The sequence below is a fragment of the Phocoena sinus genome, chromosome 17 (assembly GCF_008692025.1).
Source record: "Phocoena sinus isolate mPhoSin1 chromosome 17, mPhoSin1.pri, whole genome shotgun sequence".
Lineage (NCBI taxonomy): Eukaryota > Metazoa > Chordata > Mammalia > Artiodactyla > Phocoenidae > Phocoena > Phocoena sinus.
Genome location: NC_045779.1, coordinates 35,714,957 through 35,724,652, shown reverse-complemented (window position 1 = coordinate 35,724,652; position 9,696 = coordinate 35,714,957). Strand labels below are relative to the sequence as shown.

Genomic DNA, 9,696 nt, shown 5'->3' with positions numbered 1-9,696 from the left:
TGTTGGAGCCAAACTGAGTATTATAACCTGGGAAGCAGATTCTCAGAAAGCACTGAGAACTCTTCCACCTGTTAGAAGTTGAAGGTGTAGACATCCTTTTTATTTTTTCTTTAATTGATTCTATGTTTTACATAAAAAGTTCAGTAAAAATTGGATAAAGTAAAGTGCACTGTTGTGGCTTCTCCCATTGCGGAGCACAGGCTCTGGATGCGCAGGCTCAGCAGCTGTGGCTCATGGGCCCAGCCGCTCCGCAGCATGTGGGATCTTCCCGGACCGGGGCATGGACCCGTGTCCCCTGCATCTGCAGGTGGACTCTCAACCACTGCGCCACCAGGGAAGCCCAAGTAAAGTGATTTTAAGCAGTAAATCAATCTTATCAACATAGCACAAGGCTGGCCGAAACCACAAGGCAGACTGCTCTGGAATATTTACATGATAACACATTAAACCTTACAGGAGAACTTAAACCATACTTACAAAGTCTTCTGTGATCCTAGCACGTGGAGGCTTAAAAGCAAAACAAAAGCCAAAAACCAGGAAAGACAAATTATTTTCAATATATTCACATATACCTTAAAATATAATACAGATCATCAGGGTAAGGGGTCGTGGGTGGGGATGCACATGAGTCTGTGTGCTGACAGCACCGCCAAAGAGGAGACCCAGCCTTGAGAGTGGGGTCAGGCCTGGCCGGGGTCTCAGAAGGGAAGGTCTCAAGGGCCTAAACCCTTGCATCAGATGACCTCTACCAACAGCTCACAACCAGGGACCGCTTGTTGTAGATGGAGCTCATTTTTGTAAGCTCATTCTGCAGGTTTGAATTCCCCAGGGTGATGTGTCATCAGTAGCACAACCCTGACAGTGGGGTGAGGAGAGAGGGCCCACGGGATTTCTTCTTCTCAGAGTCTCTCCTACCAGCTTGCCCATCCTCCCACCCTGGCCCAGAAGGTCACACTAATTCAGTGTCCCGTTTGGGTTTGTAAACAGCCCCAAACTTCTACATGTACTTCTTAATGTACTCCTTGGTTTTGTGTCTCACATTCTCATTGCACTACAGGTTCTCGGGGTTCTTACAGTACTTCAGCTCCTTATTCATAATGCCGTGAGTGAGCTTGTGAGCTAGGTGTTTGAAATCTTCAGCTGTGGTAATTCTTCCCACTTTGCAGTCAGGTTTCCAGTAAGGGTTCAGGCACTGGACGATGAACTGGGACATCTCTTTTCTGAATACTTCTTTGCTTTTCTTAGCCAGATCACTGGGGGCATCTGCTTCTGCTGTCTTAGGCTTTTTTGAAGTCTTCATGGGATTTTCATCATATGTTGGTGTTCCCAGGTCCATCTCAGCTTCATGCTCTAAGGCTGGCATCTTCTCCTGGGCTTTCCCAAGTAGGAGGATCCCACTGAGTCTGCCTTGTGATCACATGGTAGTAGTAAATCTTCCCTTCTGGGTCTCGGGCTGTCTTCCAGTTGGGAGGTAAGACAATGGTTTTTGGTTTGGGAGGAGATGGGGGTGGTAAATCCAAGAGGTTATTTGTCACAACCATTTCAGGTGGCTGTAAGGGCTGAGGCTACCCTAGTACAACTATTGTAGTCATGGCTGTGGCTGGCTGTACAACCACTCCTCGTGGGTGAGCTGTGAAAATCTGTTGTCCCTGGATGTACTGAAGACTTGGCTGGGTATAACTCTGTATAATTGGTGGAGTTGTCTGTGAATAGGGTGACGTCACACCATAGACAGTTGGACAAGCCTGTCCTTGATAATATATGGTTGCTTGAGACTGTGCAGGAGAGTACTGCTGCTGTACACTCATGGACTGTTGGTTTGAATCCCAAACACCATAATTCTGTCCCTGGACTGAGCCTGGGGCTGGCACTGGCAGGATGGTGATGCTGGGGTCTTGGTGTACCACACCATCACTTTGGGCCACATACTGTGAACTGGAAACTTCCACAGGGGCTGCCACATGTGGCACCACTGGCACAGGTGGAGGGGCAGCAAGGGGTTCTGTAGAATGTCCCACCAAGGGCTGAGAATAATCATAAGGAGAAGGAGAACACACAGGATCCATGCTGGGTGTGGGGAGGAGCACCTTACCAGCATTAGGATTGCTGGGATCCACATAGGCCTGCATGGGGTAACCTGGTGGGTAGCCAGCAAAGGGGTGATGAGGGGCATGGTAGCCAAGAGAGTCATAGGGCAGTGGAGACATCATTCCCAGGTTCTGCATCTGCTGCTGTTGTTTTTGAGCCTCCCGTTGAGCTACCTCCTGCTCAAACAACTTTCAACGCTCCTCTGTAGAAAGTTGATTGCGATCTTTAATTCGTACTTTTTAGAGGTTGGTGTATCATATCTGCCACCTGTCCTTTTTGTTCCCCGCTCATAGACAGGAGAAGGTGGTGAGAGGGAGCCCCTTCGTTCCCTTTTCTCTTTATTTTGAGTTTGTTTGTCTGGGTCTCTCTTTCTTGACCTGTTAGGAGTCTTTGGGGCAACTGTTTGATCTCTGAAGCCAACAGCATCCCTTCCTCGTTCAGTTATTGTGCTCTCCTTTTCAGTTTGCCTTTTCTTTGGAATTCGATATACCTCCTTTAGGTCTTTCCAACTGTCCAGGAGCTTGGTGGCCAAATCACTTATATCTACTGTTTTATGTGGCTGTTCCTGGCTCTTCTTACTCTCCACATAAGGTACACCCTCCTCTTCATCTTGGGATGGTGTTTCCTCAGCAATAGGTTCATCTAGTTTTGTGCCATTGCTCTCTTTAGGCTCTATTTCAGTGTCAGCCTCTGGTTCAGATGTGGGTAGCTTAATGGCCTCCATAGTAATTTCACTATCAACATTGATTCAGGCAGCTGTTATGTGAGTAGCTGTTGTTCCTCTTCTTCTATAGGGATGTTTTCTAACTGATCAAGGTCCTCTTTGCCATCCTTGCCTTCTAGCTCACTGGTAGCATCAGAGATCGCACTGTCCATGCCATTTTCACTTATAATTTTAAGTCTGAGAGACATTAGCTTCTTGGGGGTGTCTGTGTCAGCTTCTATGCTCAGCTTGGTGGAAGGATCAGGTGTGTTGAGCGGTGTGTGAGCACGTGATGTATTCTTGCTAGAATACCCATCTCCTTCTCTCAGCTGAGGGACAGCAGTCTTGGTTTGAGACCAACGTTGAATAATAGGAAGTACTTTGCTTTCCTCCAACATATTTTTAGTAGGAATGGGTAAATGTTCCAAAGTCTTTATAATCTATTCCTGAAGCTTCTGGTTACTTTCCCAGCCATCACATAGTTCTGCCATCCAGATCCACAACAAAGGCAGCCCATGACATTCCAGAAAGGACTTCAGGCAAGACTGTGTGTTCTGTATGAGCTTGAGACAGGTAAGTTTCTGTTCCAAAGTTTCAATTCTAACCGTTAGCCAGTATAAGCTGAGCACCTGGTTTTTATCAGAGAGACCCTCACCATTCTCCATCAGAGCTTCTAGCTCTCCATCCACAGAATCCTTCCGAGATCGTTCTTTCTTCATTTTCCCTCCTGCTGCTCTGATGCTAACTCTGTTCTCTCCTCCCAGGTAACCTCGGCAATTAGCCAACCCACAGAAACACCTCTGTGCTTCCTTCCTGAACTGATAGTCAAATGTTAACTCTGAGCCTGAAGGAACCAGTTTGGTGGTAAAAATCCCAACTCTCAGTTGTCCATTCACAGTCCACTTTTGAGTCTCACAGTTTGGTTCACAGCTGTGATTCATGAATGGGAGCAATTTCCTTTTTGAGTGGCATCTATTATCTCATCATTCTTCAGGGCCAGGAAATAGTAGTGGATGTTTTTGTTTCATGCATACTCCTTTACCTGGGCTTTAAACTCTTTATGACCAAGTACCTCTCCACAATATTCCAGGACAAAGTTGTTCGAAGGAAGATCTTTAGCAGCTCTCAAGCCCCAGCCTTTCTTTTCTGTGAGTATGACTTCCACATCTGCATGCTGTTTTCTTTGAAACCGTCTATTGGAACAATAATCCCCATTTGGACAACGAGAAGAACATTAAATCATGAGGAGATGATTAAGACAATCTTTCCCACATGCTATTTCACCTTGCGCTCTTTCATCTTTAGAAAGAGGTGTACACTCACACTGCATTCGCTTAATATCCCGATGGGATTTATTCTTCTTTCTTTCTGTTAAATAAACATTTTATTCAATCAGATCAAAGTAACAAGGCATCTTCCCCTGTTTGGCACACTCCTTCCACCGCTCTGGGTCCCTGAAGTCCTTCATGACACATGAAGGCCCAACCAATGCTGAGCCTAGAGGCACTGCTGTCTCTCCCTGCTCTACCTCCACTCTAACTTTCTTTCTGTCCTGAAGCCCACCATCACTTTCAGAATCACTCTCCAATTCCTGTCTCCTTTTTTAAAGAGGCCCTCTATCTTTCATATCATTTTTTAAGTTTTTCAAAAGATCTTTCTCCTCATTCACAGCTAAAGAGCCCTTAATGGAATTGCTGCTTATTTCAGGAGCTTGCACTGACCCCTTGTCCTTCTGAAGGGACAGAAAAAAATATTGGGCTGGCCTGAAAAGTGAGATCCTCCACGTTGATCCCAATTCTCCTCCTCTTCACGGTCATCTGTTAAGGAATCTGGTACCTGCCCTTGAATTCGATCATACACAACCTCAGTTCCAGGCGGTCTACCTGCTGATTTTGGATCCCAGTAGCCATTGCCTTGCCAGTAATTACGTGTCCCACTATACTGTTCTGCACTTTGCTGATACTTGTGTCCACCACAGGCTCCATAGCTGCTGTCAGGTTGCTGATATGTGGTAGTAGGCTTTTCCTGTTGAGAGAAGTCCCACCCTAGATTTCTGAGCTCTTCTGATGATGAACGGAAACCATCTACTTGGGAGATCTCACAAGAAGAAAAATTTGACTCTGTTTTTCCCAATCTACTATCTGGCCTGTTAGGGAAAGTGGTCTGTTGCCGAGACTTACTTGAGACATCTTCAAAATCATCAGAAGAATAAACTGGCAGCTCTTCTTGCTGCCTAGAAGTTATTTTGGCTTTCACTGCTTCCTCAGAATTTGGATGACCTAGAGGGTCATATTTTATGTCTGTATGACTTGTACTATCAACCCGATCACTCTGAGGATGAGCAATTTCAGACAGGTGATTATCTATCTGTTTTTGGCTGGGCTGTGTAAAAGAGATTTCTGAAATCTCCTCTGTTGCTTTATGAAAGAAGAACTTCTCAGTTTGAGGACAGGCTTTACTTGCTATACTCTCAAATTTTTCCTCATATGAATGCCTCCTTGGCTCCAATCACTCATCTTCCCAGTGGTCAGAATAGTGTCTGTAACTTTGACTGCTCCGAGAAGAACAAGGACTTGTTTCTTCCATGGGCAAAGTAGAATTCTTTGGCACAACCACAACAGACTGAAGACGGTTTCTTGGAATACTGCTATCATCAGAATCTGTATCTTCCGAATCACTTTCATCACTTGAACTTTCGGAAGAACCAGAATAATCTTCATGGACAGTAGATACAATCTCTGAGGCATGACTACTACTGTCACATTTTAATGTATGTTACACCATCACTGTCCTCCATGATTAAATTCAAATCACAAGAAGAAAATACAACTTCTGAGTCATCAGAAGTATGTGCACGTCCTCTTCCACCTTCTTCATCTAAAGAGATTTCTGGTCTTCCTCTTCTATCAGGCAGTATGGAGTTCCCTTTTTCCTTGAGCCTCTTGCACACATTTCCCAGATAGTCCATTATTATGTCTGTTTTCCCAGGAAGCAAATCCTCTTCCTGAATCAGGAAGGCCACTAGCTACTTCTATTATTTCTTTCTCTGCATGCTTTAAAAAACTCTGAGCTTTTACTCTTCAGCACAGCATCCAAAACTGGAGATGTATTCTCTCCACATTGCAAGAGAGTTAAACTGTCTACGTTTGTCCCTGGTGGAAGACTCTGAAGAGACTAAGCAATACATGAGCTCCCTGTAGGTGGAAATAAATCATCAAAATGATTAACAGGAGCTGAACTAGTACTACCAACACTCTGCTTATATTCTCCACATGCAAATTTTGAGTGCTGATCTGTCAGACTTCCATTATCACATATAACTGTTTTTGATTTCAAATGCACATTCATAAAGCTATTTGAAGAAATCTTCGTTACTAAAGGCTCAGTATTTTCAGCTCCGAATGACACAAAGAAGGGCGGTTGTAATTTGAAGTACAGTTTATATCTGAATCTTTGGTTTTACATCAAGAAACTATCACATCAACTGGTTCTTTAACTATTGTTTTGGAATAATTTATAGTCATAACTGGCAAAGATATGAGTTGATCCTGGTGTGGTGACACTGGAGGTTCTGTTTCTCTAAATGGGCTTTCTGACTTACTATGTTGCATGTGAGTATCATCCAAGAATTTTTCTTTACATCTATTAATGTTTTGAAATCCATTTGATGAAAGCATGCACGTTTTGACCAAAGGGGATACCTCTGATCCATTCACACTATCATCAGAAGACATCAAAACAGTGTCACGTTTAGAAGTGCAAAATGTTGCCAAATCAGATTCTGCCCCAGGAGATCCGTTTATATTAAATTCGGTGGGACAATAACTTCTTAATTGATCATTCTTCACTTTACATAAAGAGTCTAATTCCTTAATACTATCATGGCTATCATGTCCTATAAATTCAGACTTAAAAACAGGTGATTCATCTAGCTTTTTAAAAGTATGTGAATCATTTAATCGATTTGATGGAGATGGAGACCCAATCTTCTCTCTTTCAGGAGCTTTACTAATCACACTTAATTCACTACCTTTTGAACAAGGAGTCTGTAAACTAAAAGAATTAGACTGTTTGATTTCCTCATTCAATTCTGTACAACATAAAGAATTTTTAAATTTATCAGACTTGGGTGCAGGTTCTGAAGGGGCAGGTTTATAACGGGAAGCACTCTTACCGTGCTTGGAATATGATGACCCGCGTCGGAATCCCTGTTCATTAGTGGGAGAATAACATCTTTTCATTGCTTCATTTTCTGAAGTCCTTTTGGATTCTTCTTCTAATTTTGAAGAATCCTTTCCTCTTTTTTCCATCTCTAAGTAAAAGGACTCAGTTTTACAGTCTCCATCAGATTTAGAATAGGAGGATGGCGTCTTAGGTCTCTGTAAGAGCAAGGAGGAGACGAGGTGCGCCTTGAGTATGTCTTCTTATACTAACCATCCGAGTCAGAACTTTGTCTTGACCTGTTATCTGTATATGACCGAGACTAGCGTGACCTTTCTCGATAAGGGGAACTCCTATGGTAACGACCATCATAATGAGAGTCGTCATAATGGGATCGTTCTGACCGAGAATAGGGTGAAGTAGTTCTAGAACCTCTGTCAGATCTAAAACGAAACCTCCGCCTTCGCCCTCTCTCTGGTCTACAGCGAGAAGATATATAACAAGTATCTCTTTCAAGTTTTGAGTAGCTAAAATATTTATCGTCTTTCTCTGTTTTAGATTGTGAAGATTTGAGGAGCTCTGCTTAATGTGTAATGCAGATGCATACTAGACATTAGGGAGGGAGAAGGCCCGAACAGAATTCTGTGTTTAATTTTTTTTGTCCTGCCTTTAAATTTTATTCCATCAGAGGTATGAATGCCAGAGGGGGATCCTCTTCCAAGCTTGCCTTTTCTTGGGTACTCTCCCTCTGCCCTAGGGTACTGTTAAGAGTTCTCAACATGCAGTCATCCCTCAGCATGAGCAAGGAATTGGTTCTAAGGCTCCCCCTGCCCTCCCCCCCCCAGTCCCCTGTGATTGCTGAAATCTCTTATATAAAATGGAGTAGTACAGTCTGCCCTCAGTACCCTGGGGCTCCACATTGGAGGATTCTGCATCCGAGGATTCAATCTATTGCAATTCAATTTACGGTTGGTTGAATCCAGGGTGCAGAACCCATGGATACAGAGGGGTAATTGTATTTATTTCACTCTATTATAGCTTAACAATTCTGGTTAAATTTACCGTGGTCTGTCTCCTGGTTGGACCTAGATTGGTAGAGGTGTGATGACTTGCTTGAGTTTGGGACAAAGAAGTGAGCATGAGTAGCACTTTCTCCCCTCTCTTTGGGAATAAGCTGCTCACAGAAAGCATGCATTGGGCCGCATTTCTCCATAAGTCTTACAAGGGCAGGCGGCAAAATAGTCTGGGTCCAGTGCTGTCTGTGGCTGGATGTGTATGTCTGTATCATTATGGTCCTCAGTGTAAGGAAGCCCTCTTTTACACAGATATAAGGCTGAAATTAGCGAATGAGCGTTATTAGTAATAAAGATAATACATCATGTTCTACATACCTCTTGTCTACTTATGAATTACTTTAGAACCTGGGTGAGGAAGAGGCTAACATGCTTCACTTAAGGGAAGAAGCTTATTACTATTTCTTTTGACAAGTTGACTGTGAATTGGTTTTATCACTTTCTAGGCTTGTTCTATTCATAATTAACATATATTGAAACTTATATTAATATAAACAGACAATCCTGCAATATTTGCTGTCAGGAAATAGATAAGGGACAACCTTCAAATCCAACTTTTGTGTAGTTGGGCCCTTCAACTATAAGCAGGTTTTAGTTATTTTTCTAAGTCTCTTACGCTTTTCATGGTGAGTTGAATATCTTTATTATAAAAAAAATTTCTCTGTAAAACTAAACATTTTAAAGAACCTATACAACATACATAAGGGTCCCAAAATGCTCACTTTTCATAAAAATGACATCTATTTCCATAGACGAGTTCCCCAACATCCTGACAGCTGATGAAAGAGTGACACATAGGCTTTAGGGTCTAGGTCACAGATTCTGTCACCTAGGAAGCTTTCAAGTACAGCAAGTAATAGAAAAACCCAACTGAGAATGGCTTACATAGAGTGAACCAATTAACTTCCTTTGGAACTACAGAGATACATGTTGCTAGAAGTGAAACTAGAAGCTCACATAATGTGACTTAGAACCCAGTTTCTTTCAGTTTTTAACTGTCACTTCCCTGGTGTTGACTGTTTTTGGACAAACTCCCTCCCTCCCCCACCCCCCAGTTCATAATCCTAAACTGACTTTGAGGAACTCTAAGAATTACATGAATCCTTTTTGTGAAACAAAGAGAATCTATATCATATATTCAGCGAAAGTGTCTAAGAGTTACTGATTGGACCAACCTAGGTAATCGTGCCAATTCCAAAACATTCAGAGATGACACATTCAAATTGGCTCTATGAATCAGGGCCTTTCTCTGAGGCAGGTGAGGCCCATTTTCCATCTATATCACAACGGTGAGAATGGAGGGATGGAGTAGGTATTAAAAAAAAATTCAGGCTATTACTCCAAGAAGGAAGAAAAATAGATACTGGGCAGCCATATAACAGGTATTCATTATAGGTACTTCCAGAGTCTATTTCCTATTTACTCAAAGAAATTTAAGACTTTAGGTAGCCCCAAAATTCACATATTTTCTGCATGTTACCTAACACATTTTTAGAAAATAAAAAGGTAAAATAATGTGAAATGATTTAATTTCTATAAGTGATCTTAAAATCAAAGAGACCTTGCTACAAAAGTGAAACTTTATCTAGAGGATTTTATATTCAGTAAAGTGTTCACATTCAAGAGCAAATTCTCATTCTGATGATTCATGAAGTCACTTGTGATATTCCT

The 9,696-nt window shown here is 42.4% G+C and overlaps 1 pseudogene; it reads right to left on the bottom strand.

Annotated features, from left to right (window-relative positions):
• Positions 1–949: 949 nt before the first annotated feature.
• LOC116742228 lies at positions 950–7,116 on the bottom strand (annotated as a pseudogene).
• Between the last annotated feature and the right edge of the window lie 2,580 nt (positions 7,117–9,696).